Genomic DNA, 13,161 nt, shown 5'->3' on the forward strand with positions numbered 1-13,161 from the left:
ATACTGTATGGAAAAAAATAAGTTTTGGTTAAACATGATGCCAAGGTATATTTGTTGTGTCACTTCTGGTAATGTTATTATTGTGGAAATACAATGGTTAAGGCTGGATTCTTTTTGATATTTTTTCCTTTTTTGCAATGATTAACTAGGTCCATTTTAATTAGTTCCATATATTATTGAAATTCTGTTGCAGTTTTGTTTTTGTAGTTTGGGTACGGAACTATGTGAGATGAACTGAACACAGTGATGCTGTCCATGTAAGTTAGATGAGTCAAAAGGTAACCCAATACACACACGTCAATAAATTCAAAACACAAGCAGGGCTTTCCAGCAATATGAAATGAGGACACTGCTATATAGTGATAAGTGCTTTTCTTCCCTTTATCTAAATAGTTTTCAATATACCAGTCACAAATTACCTGTTTGTTTTCTGGGTGTTGGAAAAGGTGGTTAAACAGGAATGTGGGGGGAAGTGGTCTAGCTTCCTGGAATATAAAAAAACATATTGACAAGTATTGAAAAGCATTATTAAATGCTGAAAATTTTATTATGAAGGTGCTGCTGTGTTATACTTCCTGTACTGAAACCAAAGTCTTCTTAAGACACAAAGTCTTGCTGGCTGTTTACTGCTGAATCAGAATCTGGTTATTACACAGAGGTTTGCCTGACTGCATCTACAGTCTGTTAAGCCACTGAGCCTTGCACTGCACACTGATAAAGAAATATACTTTGCAGCACAATACTATTTTACTGTAGGCACAGTTATTAATAAATAATGTATACTTATAACAAACAACACGTACTACTGTGACAACTTGTAGCATAGATGTTCAAAGTTTTACTTCCCAATCAGCATATTATTCTCCTACACAATACCTTGGAACAAATGTGTTCCTACAAATACCTCTAACATTAGATTGATTTTCACAGTCTATTTATACTGTTCTTCTCACACACTTTAGATCCTGTTTTTCCTCTTGATATCTTTTTTGGACTTTGTCCCTGAAACATCTGTTTTACTGATGCTTTATTTTCCAGACTTGATTTTTAAGGAAATGTTTTGCAGGAAAGCACGTGCAAATTGTTTTTTTCTGTTGACTATGCCCATTCATCTGTGAGGAATTAAGTCAAACTTTTTCTAATATTGTGACAAACATGTTTTTAAGGAAACATCTTGTGGAAAAGCACGTACTGCCGATTTTATAAAAAGTCATGTCCATTCATCTGTCAACTTCTTTGCTGATAATGTGGGAGAACATGTTTTTGAGGAAACAGCTTGTAAGAGAGCATGTATTGCTGAGTTTATAAAAAGCATGTCTATTAATGGGTACAGTCAGAGCTATGTCACATAGTATGGATGCTCATTACATACCGCTAAGCTCTAGTCCTACTTTTAAGCAAGCTTTATTGTATGCCTTATTTATTTTGCATTTTTATAGCAGAATTGATTTTAACCTTTATTCATTGTTTAGCACACTCTAACATACTTTCCGGGTATTAACAATAGGATATCAATTAGTAGTCCATTGGCCTTAAAAGCAGACAAGGTCTAGAATGTATTTTTAAACCACATTGACTTGTGAGTATTTATGAAAGTGTAGGCACTTATTTATTTTTATGTATTTTAGGTCATAGTAATAGGATTTTAGTTAATAAGGGCTCAGTGACTGGTATATTGAAAACTATTTAGAATTATTTAAAATTACTTAATACTACTAAATGTTATCAAAAGGTGGAATACATTTTGTAAGGAGGATTTAATATTTAATAGACATGGTTTCTGTGTTCTTTCTTTTTTACAACAGTAAAATGATTTACTTGACTGTATTTTAATGTTTAATACATTATGGTGTATTTTATTGGCTGTACATAATTGGAGCTGTTTTAAAAGAGGATGTGTGTAAGGTTTGTTTATCTGATGAAGTTCCGTTTTAACAAATAAAGGCACTTATCACTACATAGCAGTGTCCTCATTTCGTTTTGCAGGAAATCCCAGCTTGTGTTTTAAGTCAAAAGGTAGATTATTAATGAAAATTGAGAAAAGTTAGGTGCTTAAGATGGAGCCTTGTGATTCTCCTGATGAGAAGATGCTGTTTTCTGATGTGCTATAGCTGTGCTTAACTGTAAAAGTTCAAAATGTTCTTAGTATTTTAAGTAAGGGAGTGTGGTTGATGGATTTAAGTGCAGGTTTTAGATAAATAAATATGGCTCATATTAGTTTTCATTTTTATGTTGCCTTATAACCAACATTAGTTGATGTATATATTGCTGCCTTCTACAACCAATTCTAAAAATACATTTTTGTTGAAAGTGGGTCATATATAGAGACACATTAAATCAGTTGATTGTAGTCAGAATTTGAAATGATCTGTGAGTATGAATATTTTGTAATGCTTCAAGTATGTGTTTCACACCTATACTTTGCAAGTGACAATAGAAAATATACTGCTGAAGGAGAAAGGTGAAAGTTCACAGATGCTAAATATTGAATAAAAAGTAGAGAAAACGATCAAGTCTTTAATTACACTCTTGGAAAATATCTTTCTTTTTCTCCAGACCAGCAAGAGCTGCAATAGGCAAAGGAGTCCACTATCTCAGCTCAGATAAGACATTCTCATCATAACCATAGCCTCTAAAAAACTTATCCAGTATACAGTCCATTAAAAGCAAAATATGCCAATTCATGTCCAACTCTCCCCCCAGGAACAGCACTGCACCACTCTCTCCAAAGCCAGATGCCTCATAGTCATCTACAGAGTTGAGCTACTCCTAGGATATCTCGTCAAACTACTTCAACCAGGTGCCTTCCTGCCTCTTGTTGTCAGAAACCATAATAAAACCATTCCTTACAATGTCCATAATTTCTCCCAGTTGATTTCCTCCCCCCAGACCTCCCAAACCAATCTGTACTGTATCATCCACTCCTCCATTCTTGCACCCATACTCTGGCAGTCCTTCCCTCCTCCCCTAAAACAAATTTCTCACTTTCAGGGCACAGCTCAAAAGACAGCTCCATCAAAAATCTGACTGCAAGTGCTTTTCCATTGGACATATCACCTTGTACCTACTATGATTACTCCCTTGAATTACTTCAGGTGCAATTGACTGTAGGTAAGACGCCCTTCAGGCCATTGCCAGCTATAGGATCCCCTCCATGAATTAGGACATCCACTCAGCCTACTTGGATCTTCTTGACTCAATCAACATACAACCAAACACCCTGGTTTTGGGTGACTTTAACTACCCATCCACAGACTGGGTAAATTATACGTGTTGTAACTCACTTGCCTAAAGGTTCCTGGACTTCATTAACTCCAATGCCCTGAACTAGCTGGTTGACACACCCATAAGGGGCTCAAACATCCTGGACCTGGCGCTCAGCAACATGGGGGGAGGCACTGCACCAGTGTGTGGCCATCCCTGGTGAGATCTGACCACAAATCAGTCTTACTAGAAGTAACTATAACACAAGACTCTCCCCTTAGCAACAATGGGACTAAAAAACTTCTCCAAGGACAATTACAACTGCTTACGTGATGGCATAAATAGCTTCATTGCCCCTCCCCCCACTGTAGGAACAAACACCTATGCTGAGTTATACACCAATGCTTTATATGAGCACCTGTACAATTGTATTGACTCTTCCATGCCTGCTAGAACCAAAGCAAGAACTTCAAGGAAAAACAAACCTGTCTGTAGGACAACTGACATTAATAAGCTATACAACAGGAGAAAGAAACTGCTGTCTAGGAGTAGGAAGGAACTGTCTCAAAACTGGAAACACTGCTTCCTCAACTTAAACAAGCAAATAAGACTCTTAGTGAAATCCTCCAAAGCTAACTATGAATCCAAATTAGTTTCCCTAACTAAGAATAACCGCAAGGCATCCTTTAGTTGCATCCATAACCTCAAAGATAAGGCCCCGATTTGCACCAAACTTGTAGGTAATGGTACTACATATATAGAACCTGTGGATATAGCAGACCTGCTGGCTGACAGGCTCAATGAAAACTTCACTCCCTGTCCCCACCTAGTATCTCCCAGGAGCATGTCTTAAATGCCTTTTCCAAGGCCAAAAACACAGCCTCTATGGAACCAGACAACATCCCTAGCATCACCATTGAGGACCCTTTTCTATCATGGCTTAAGCACTGGCTTTGTCCCAGTGGAATGTAAAACAGCTACCGTCATCCCTTTGCACAAAGGAGGTGCATCCACAGACCATGGGAACTATAGACCCATTAGCCTGACCAGCCTTATCTACAACCTCATGGAATGAATCATCATGGACCTTATTAACAAAGATATAGGAAATCTGTAAATGTTCAACCCCACCCAGTTTGGCTTTGTCAAGGGGAGATCATGCCTGTTAAACTAGATGAACTTCTTTGAGACAGTCACCAAAGGCCTAGACTATGGCAAATCTGTACATACGACCTACCTAGAGTTAGCCAAGGCCTTTGACATAATTCCCAACTTAGGCATCATTGATAAACTCACCTATTTGGGTATCAACCCATATATTGTCAGGTGGGTTGCAAACTGGCTCACTGACAGAACTCATATGCCCAAAATAGGGGACTCCACCTCCTCCAACTGACCTGTAACCAGTGGTGTTCCACAGGGATCAGTTCTTGGACCCCCTAAGGTTCATAAGATCATAGGATCATAGGAGGTTATGAGGCTAATAACCCTAGGATCCTTAGAAGCCTTGCCAAGTTTTACTCTTATTTCCACGATCAGCACCTATCACCCCTGTCCAAGGGGGACATTGGTGGAACCCCTGGAGTGAACTTATGGTTTCCCATCCAGTCATCCAGATTGCGTTTGAAGAGGGCCAATGAGGTGCTCTGCTTGACATGAAGCTGGGGTCTGTTCCAAAGGTGTGGTAACCTCTGGGAGACAAATCTGTCCCTCCAGCAGGTTCTGTTAATGTCATATACCAGATTAAGGCCATTAGGGAAAGTAACCTGTGCAGCAGTTGACTTACAGATATGCAGCATTTCCAATAAAGCAGGGTCAAAGATTGCCTTATATGCAAGGCAGAGATCACCTCTGAGCAGTATGTATGAAACAGAATAAAGTGACAGTGATCTCAGATGATCCTCATACAGATGCTGAAGACCTTGAATTTTCCTTGTGAGGAACCTTTATGGTCTCTCCAATTGCTGCAGGTGCTTGGAAAGGTACATACAAAAAGGGGCATTGTACTCAATTGTTCAGAATCTACTTTTCTAAAGTACAGGCTAAAACTAAAGTACTGTGACTAACAAAGTTTGCTGATGACTGCAAACTGATGACTGCAAACTGGGATCATTGAAACCCCTAGTGATGTCAACATACTGCAAGAGGGTCTTATGCAGACTAATGACTGGTGCCAAAGTCATGGTCTTGAACTTAATGCAAAACAATGCATTATCATCCCCTTTGGCACGGTTGATGTTCCTGCAAATTACCACATGAATAGCAATAGCCTAAGCACACAGTCAGTGGTGAGAGATCTGGACACACAGGTTGACAGCAACATTAACTTCAATTACTATGTCTCCACAGTGGTAAGAAGGGCATTTTATATTGCTCATCTCATAAGTAAGGGCATTGCCTCCAGAAAAAAGAGGTTATGACCCCCTGTAATCTTCCGTCATCAGACCTATAACAGAGTACAATGCTCCCTTTGGTATGTTCTTTTACAAACACCTGCAGCAATTGGAGAACCACAAAGGTTCTTTACAAAGAAAATTCAGGGTCTTCAAGAGCTGTCTTATGCAAACACACCGAAATCATTGTCACTTTACTGTGTCATTCAGACCGCTCAAAGGCGACCTGTGCCTTGCATACAGAACAATCTTTGACACAGCTTTAATGGAAATGCTGCACATTTGCAACTCAAGTGGCACACGGGTCACTCGCTCAAAGGACCTTAACCTGGTATGTGACATCAACAGAACTTGCTGGAGAGACAGATTTGTCTCACAGAGGTTGCCCGACCTTTGGAACAAGCTTCCTATTATTGTTAAACAAAGCCCTTCATTGGCCCTATTTAAGCCTAATTCGAATGATCGGATGGGTAACTGGAAATTTACCCCTGGGGTTCCACTTGTGTCCCTCTTCGACAGGGGCAATAGGCACTAATTTTAGTGTCTGCTTGAACCAGACACCCTTGGGAACACAGGTTGAAGTTGGTTAGGTGTGTAAGGGCCCTGGGGCCGTTAGTCTAGAAATCTCCTATGATCCTATGATCTATACTGTTGAATTTCCTCTGTTTTATTTATTTATTTATTTATTTGTGAATTTCTTCACACAAGCTGTTTGTGCAAATGCTCTAGCATGATCAGTGTGCTACCCTGGTAAACAAAGTTAAATAAAATAAAATAAAATAAAATAAAACACTAGTCAAGATAAGGCTGGATGCTGCTTGCATAAGGGTGCTTACAGAATGTGGAAATAAGGATTTTAGTGTTGTTTAGGAAGTGTTTGGTGAAGCTGGTAATGTATATAGGTAGGTTATTTGTATTTGTGGGTGTTCCAGAAATGCTTGGAAGCACCAAGATAGGATGTTTGCCTCCTATATATGTTGCTTTAGTTTGCCATATGATTTGTTCCTTTTAATTAATATCAGAGTGGTCTACTTTCCACAGTTTCCAACATGTGCCTCTTTGTTTTAATAGAGTTTTAGTATCTGGTGTTACCCATGGACATGAAGTGCTTTTCAGTGTTACCTGTCAGTGTTGGAAAAGGTGGTTTTGATGGGGTTTCAAAATGTTATTAAGAAACTCGCAGAGGCCAGTAATGGGGTTGGTATCATTAAATATTTCATCCCAATTAATTAAAGTAAACTCAATTCCTGTATTTGCTGTGCTGACTCTGGGATGGATCAAATGTAGGTAATGACTGGTTTTGGTTTAGGTGGCTTAAATGACCAATGTGACATAATAGTGTTATAGCCATTAAGAGAATTTGGTAAGGTTAATATATGTTTACACTCCTCTGGGAGACGACTGCTTATGATACCATCTGTTAATCAGGACATGAGTAAATGAGACAAGGATCTTCTAGGTTGACATAGTAGTTTTTTAAAGCTATATCTGGAAAGTGAATTGTGTAAATTTGTTTCTGATGGCCTAGTCAGTTCTGATTTAGGTTTCAAAGTGTAATGAGTTTCTGTATTTTCTTTAATGGAAGTGGTCTAAGTAATGGCCATATAAAGTTAGCGTGGCAGGGGGAATGATGTATAGTAAAGCTATGCTGAGTTTCAAGGCATTACAAATGTTACTTATATTGCTATCCAATTTGGATCAGTGTTATTTTGAAATGTGTTTATATCAACTAGTGTGACCTTTATGTTAGAGATATTCCTTATAAAAATAATAATCCTTCTCTTAATTTAGTTGCTGGACTCAAGATGCATAATGATGGTCTTCTGGCCTTGATTCGGTAATGGTTAATATTTTTACTTTATTTTGCAGAACCAATGTCTCCAGTAATGCCCTTTTGTTATTTATGCTAATTAAATTAGTGCTATTGTTATGTTGTTAGGGTTTCATAAGAAGTTGCGAAGTTATAAGGTTGTCACAGGTGGTTATAGGTTTACTTCAATGTCACCAATTGCGGTAAGAAAAAAAGTGGAGAAAATATTGTTAGCTAGAAGTTTGTGTTTTATTAGCACAGAGATCCTTTGTGTCATTATGTTTGGGAGAGAACTGCATTTTTTGTGGTCCATCCACCATTCAGGTATAAGAATGGTTAACTGGTGATGGCATGGAGTACATTAAGTTAACTGGTGATGCCACGGAGTACAATAAGTTAACTGGTGACTGCCTGGAGTACAATAACTTAACTGGTGATGGCACGGAGTACAATAAGATTTGTATAACGGGTAAAAGGCTGCTATTTTGTGTAGGATGACATCAGCTGATATAATTATAGTTGTAAGAAAGGTTAATATTTTTTATTTGACATTGCACATGGAGTTAGATGCTGATTTATTTTTATGCTTTTGAGGAAATTAATTATTGTGGAGTGATTTACAACTGTATGGAGACCGTTTTTAATATAATTAACTTCAACTGGTGTTGTACCTAGTTGTGACTAGTGTGTAATATGTGATCACTGTGTACAGTGACTTAATCATTTGGCACTTAGAACTATTATGAATGGATAATGTTGACCGATATAACTGTAAATGGGTATGCATGATCCTTGGTAAGGTGAAGAAACAAAACGGTTAAAAGTGAAGTGAGGTACAGAGTATCAGGGGACTGTGATGAGGGGAGCAAAGCAGGCCACATCTCCTGCTCAAACGTCAGTCTGCCCCTGTACAGGATCTCAAAACACTGGAGAGCACTGCCTAGTGTGAACTACTAGCAGTAATAATGGTTTTGGTTTAGGTGGCTTAAATGACCAATGTGATATAATAGAGTTATAGTCACTCTGACAATAAGGTAAGGTTAATAAATGTAAACAGCACTGTTATTTTAAATTGCAGACCTCAGACAATGTGTCTGGGGTGGGGGGCTAGACCTAGCCCTAGTCAGGTTGCTTAATGGCTAAACATACATACAGGAGAACAAGCAAGAAGGGTAGGCTGTGCTTAACAAGCAGACGCCCAGAGAGGTGACCACATCTTTAGATTAAATAGCTGCCACAAGCCTTGTTTTATGATTTGTATAACACTAATATCATCCAGGCCCATACAAAGCAAGTAGAAAAACACAGCAGCTGTATATATATATATATATATATATATATATATATATATATATATTGTGCAACAGGATTGTTAACAGCAATAGTATTGAACAAGATGGCAGACATAATCCTGTATGTATGCATAGACCCAGAAGTGTAAATCATCACCTTATAATTATTTAAATATGTTTTAAAAAGCAGTTGCTTTAACCTATAGCCTTTATATAACTTACACTACATTTCTTTCATTTTACTTACTATTTTATAGCATCATCCTGTTCCAAAGAAGCATTCTGCTAATTAATTATGGAAGGGTCTATGAGTAGAATTGCCTGATTTATAGAATACATTATATTTGTTTCTCAGGTGCAGAGCTATAAAATTCATATATTTCATACATTGCATTTGAATAAGCTGTGAATCTGGCTAGATTAGCACATCAGTGAATTTTACTATGACAAGCCTCTTACCTTCTTAGCTCAGGAATCAGACAGAAAACCAAAAAATAACGGAGGACAATGGCTGAAAATCAGGAAAAGATTTTAAATATTACTCTTATATACTTAGAAAACTGCTAAAATAGCTGATTTTGCATAAGCATGTATTTTTTGAAGGATATAAATTGTGAAACTCCAATTACTGTCATTATTTAGTCACTGCTACCTTTAATAATTTAACAGAAAATCCTGTGGAACAGCCCAAAATATGAGGCAAAATTAGGGACTGTTGAGCGGTATGAACCATGCATGGCAACACCTGCACAAACATTATTGCAGGACACTTCAAGTAAATTACACAGTGTAAACTGTGATGCTAATGGGATGCACACTATGCTGTAGCTCTAAGAATTTGTCCAATAAGATAATGCATATTCTTGTATTTTCTTTAACATACACTCTCTACTCTGCAGACTGTCAAGATAATTCCCACGGTTCTTATCTCTAAGACAACATGTGGTCCAGTGAGAATAACCCAGTCATCAAAACTAAAATTAAGTAATTCATTAAGTTGTTATGCAATGCTTTATCAATGTACTGTTTCAGACCATATGGCATTCTACACAAGAGTTCACATCCTGTACTACAGCAACAGTGTCCTCTCAGATCAAAGCAGTATATTTTGTTGCTTTTCTCTAAAGAGCAAATTACAGCTCTCATGAAAGTATTGGTTAAATAAGACTTTTACTTTTTTTCAAATGAAAATGCATTTGTTCAAGAATGCTAATGACATGCTACCAGAGAGAGAGAGAGAGAGTACAGAGTATGCCATATATCTGTTAGTAAATTTTCAGTCTACTGTTTTGCAGCTCCGTTTTTAACCCAGAAGAAATCCAGCACTCACCTACAATGCCTTCTGTTTGCACTTAATAATGTGCCCGCATAACAGAACAATAATATCAATGGAGTATTGAGACAAAGTCTTTTGTCATGATACAGTAATACGCTATGCAACCTTAAGTTGAATAAAAAAAGGTCAAATAACAAGAGATGTAGGTAACAATCTTAGAATTAACAGGTCTAGATTTTGTTTTCATTGAGTAACACAGTACAGACACCTTTATTATTTATATGTATGACTGCCATTTAAGAGAAAAAGAGAAACAGTGAAGTGAACAGAGTGCATAATCCAGGAAAATCTATGGTTTTGTGTGACATGATGGCCATGCATCTTCAGCACAGATACTTGTATAGGAGATTTGCTGTGCCTTACGATGTCTTAGCAGGCAAACAACTCATCTTCCTGTGAGCAAATGAAAAGATGTAGTGGAGTGAAAAGGCCACAGCTGTTTTAAATAAAATAAAAGTAATTAGAATAAATAAATAAAATACAATGTGTTGCAGTATTGCATTTTACAGCCACTGCTCATGAACTACCACCTAGAAAACTCATGAATTATCAGTGAACCACCAGGTATAAGAAGCCTGGGCTTCTACTGCACCCACTCCGACTAGTGGTAGGCTAATTCTGGAGCCTAATAGCAGATCATTGCTCAGAACTTTCTGAAACTAGTACTTTTGCATTTATTTTACACATAAGTGAACTGTACCACTAAGGCCATTATTCAGTAATGATCGAATTAGAGTATGAATGGAAAATAATACTTAAGGCATACGAGAGAGAGTATCAGCTCATTACACAGAACGGCAGAATGCAATAATATTTCTTTCATTAACTTACGTGACGTCAGGAAGCCACAGAGCTATTTGAAAGCATTCAAGTGTTGTAGAACCTGCATAGTAAAGTAACAGCTCCTTTGCATTCACACTGCTTCACAATGAAGTTATGCACTGATCTGGCTATTTTTACAGTGGTAACTTCCTTTAATGATCAAGAAAAAAGTTCTATACCAAGCAGCAGAGCTGAAAAAAGCATTAAGGGAACAAGAGTTAATGCTGTATAATTACTAGGCAATTCTGAGACACTGTACTTAACCTCTTGTAGATCTGACTGCAGGGTATTATAGGATAAACATGCAGAATAACTCTCACAATTCCACAATAAGTTGGTTGAGCTGTGCTTCACCTTTGTGGGCTAGAAAGATGAAAGGATGAGTCCCTGTCTATGGTCAGGTGACATGTTTTTATTTACCAGTGAAGCCCTGTCTATGATCAGATGACATGTTCATTTACCAGTGAATCCCTGTCTATGGTGAGGTGATGTATTCATTTACCAGTGACGTCCTGTCTATGATCAGATGGTATGTATTCATTTACCAGTGAAGCCCTGTCTATGATCAGATAAGATGTGTTCATTTACCAGCCCAGGTGGTAGAGGACCTGGTTAGAGAGGGGGATGAATAATGAGGTCTGCCTGGTCACCTCTCTTGGTTTGTGGAAGGGGATGTAACTCAAGAGCACATTTTCTGACAAAGACTTCCGTGATGAGAGTACAAGGTAACAAAGGGAAGGACAGGGCTACTTGAGAAGGTGTGGCACCCTTACTTGAGAAGGTGTGGCACCCTTGGAGTGAGTGAGTGAGTGAGTGAGTGAGTGAGTGAGTGAGTGAGTGAGTGAGTGAGTGAGTGACATTCCCACTAAACATTCACTGCACACCCACCCTTTGAGATCTCCCAAGGAATGCACACAGAGAGGTTAAGACATAAGCCAAAAACCATCATACTGCTGCTATGTGATGTGTGGACAAACATCTGTTCTTGTGCTGCTATGTGATGCGTGGAAAAACATCTGTTCTTGCGCTGCCATGTGATGTATGGACCAACATTTGTTCTTCCTCATAAGGAATGAATTGGCAGGATTGTAGTGATCAAGCAGATGGTCAGCAGGCATGGGAGAGCAGAAATGTACAAAAAAATTTAACTAAACTCATTCACTCCCCCCTTCCTTCAAAGGAGACAAATCTCTGTTCTAGGCAGAGGTAAGATTTTGAAGTTAGGAATAAAACAGCATAATCCAAGGCAAAACAGCACACTATAGTCAGAACTAGGAAATTCCTCACCAACAAGGTATATGCAATTATTTAACAAATACTCATTAATTCATTAGCATATAGTTACCTAAAACTGATGAGAAGAGACACAAACAAAGTAGCATGGATGCCACACATGTAGAGAGGGTCTCCGCATACATCCTACACAGACAGGATTGGAGTCAGTTGCTAGGAGCATGTATCAGTTCTCTTACAAGTGACAAAATACTAGCGCTGCAGTTCTTGGTATCCTGTGAAATAAGATACCTGTAAAAATAAGAATTATATATATGGCTATAGACCACAGAGCATGAGCAAAGATGATGCAAATCAGGTGTGTGTCTTACAAAGACATTGCTGTACTCTTCCCAAGAGGGATGCAGAAATAAAATGTTTAGAACATTTTCCCAGTAAGCAGGAGTTTTGGTTTCTATTCGGACTTTTTGTGTACCATCCTGAGATTTGTTATGCACAAATTAAATCTCTTCTAGCATTCCTTGTTGTGATACCTTTGCAGTTTGCATGCATTTTTTAGTTTTCTAAATGACTATCAATTATTTCACTCAGTTGCTGTGTTTAGACTCCATCAAGCTCATTAAAAACGTTCAGTCAGCTTCACTTGCAAGCAGAAATTGTTTATAAGCAATGTTGCTAATGTCTGATTAAAACATAAATCATTTTTTAAACTGGTTAGTTAACTGGCCCCATTGCACCCTTCTTAGCCACGATCTCTACCATTAGGAAAAGGAAAAACAATACATAATACTGCACTGTGAAATAAAAACAAAGCCTAGTATAAAACAAACACGTATTAAAAACTAACAAAAGTAATCTCATATTAAGAAATATTATCCCATACTCTAAGCATGTTTTTACCCAGATAATACAGTAATAGTAAAATTTCACTGATTAAGTTGAACAAGAAACACATTCAATACATTCATTTTTAACAACTAAACACAGCCCTTTTAAGAAGGTGACACTATAAAACTCCACTGCCAATCATGAGCGGACAGGTGAGCCGCTGTGGCAACCCCTAACTGGAAA

General features: G+C 37.9%; 1 long non-coding RNA gene across 1 annotated transcript in view; it reads right to left on the reverse strand.

The window, feature by feature from the left end:
- LOC122812768 overlaps window positions 1–13,161 on the reverse strand; it is a 168,972-nt gene that overhangs the window by 47,282 nt on the left and 108,529 nt on the right. Inside the window, exon 3 of the long non-coding RNA XR_006366550.1 lies at window positions 12,203–12,381. This is a non-coding gene — a long non-coding RNA (uncharacterized LOC122812768). The remainder of the gene's footprint in view (window positions 1–12,202; window positions 12,382–13,161) is intronic.

Source organism: Protopterus annectens, chromosome 10.part0 (assembly GCF_019279795.1).
Source record: "Protopterus annectens isolate FY-2018-M chromosome 10.part0, PAN1.0, whole genome shotgun sequence".
Classification (NCBI taxonomy): Eukaryota; Metazoa; Chordata; order Ceratodontiformes; family Protopteridae; genus Protopterus; species Protopterus annectens.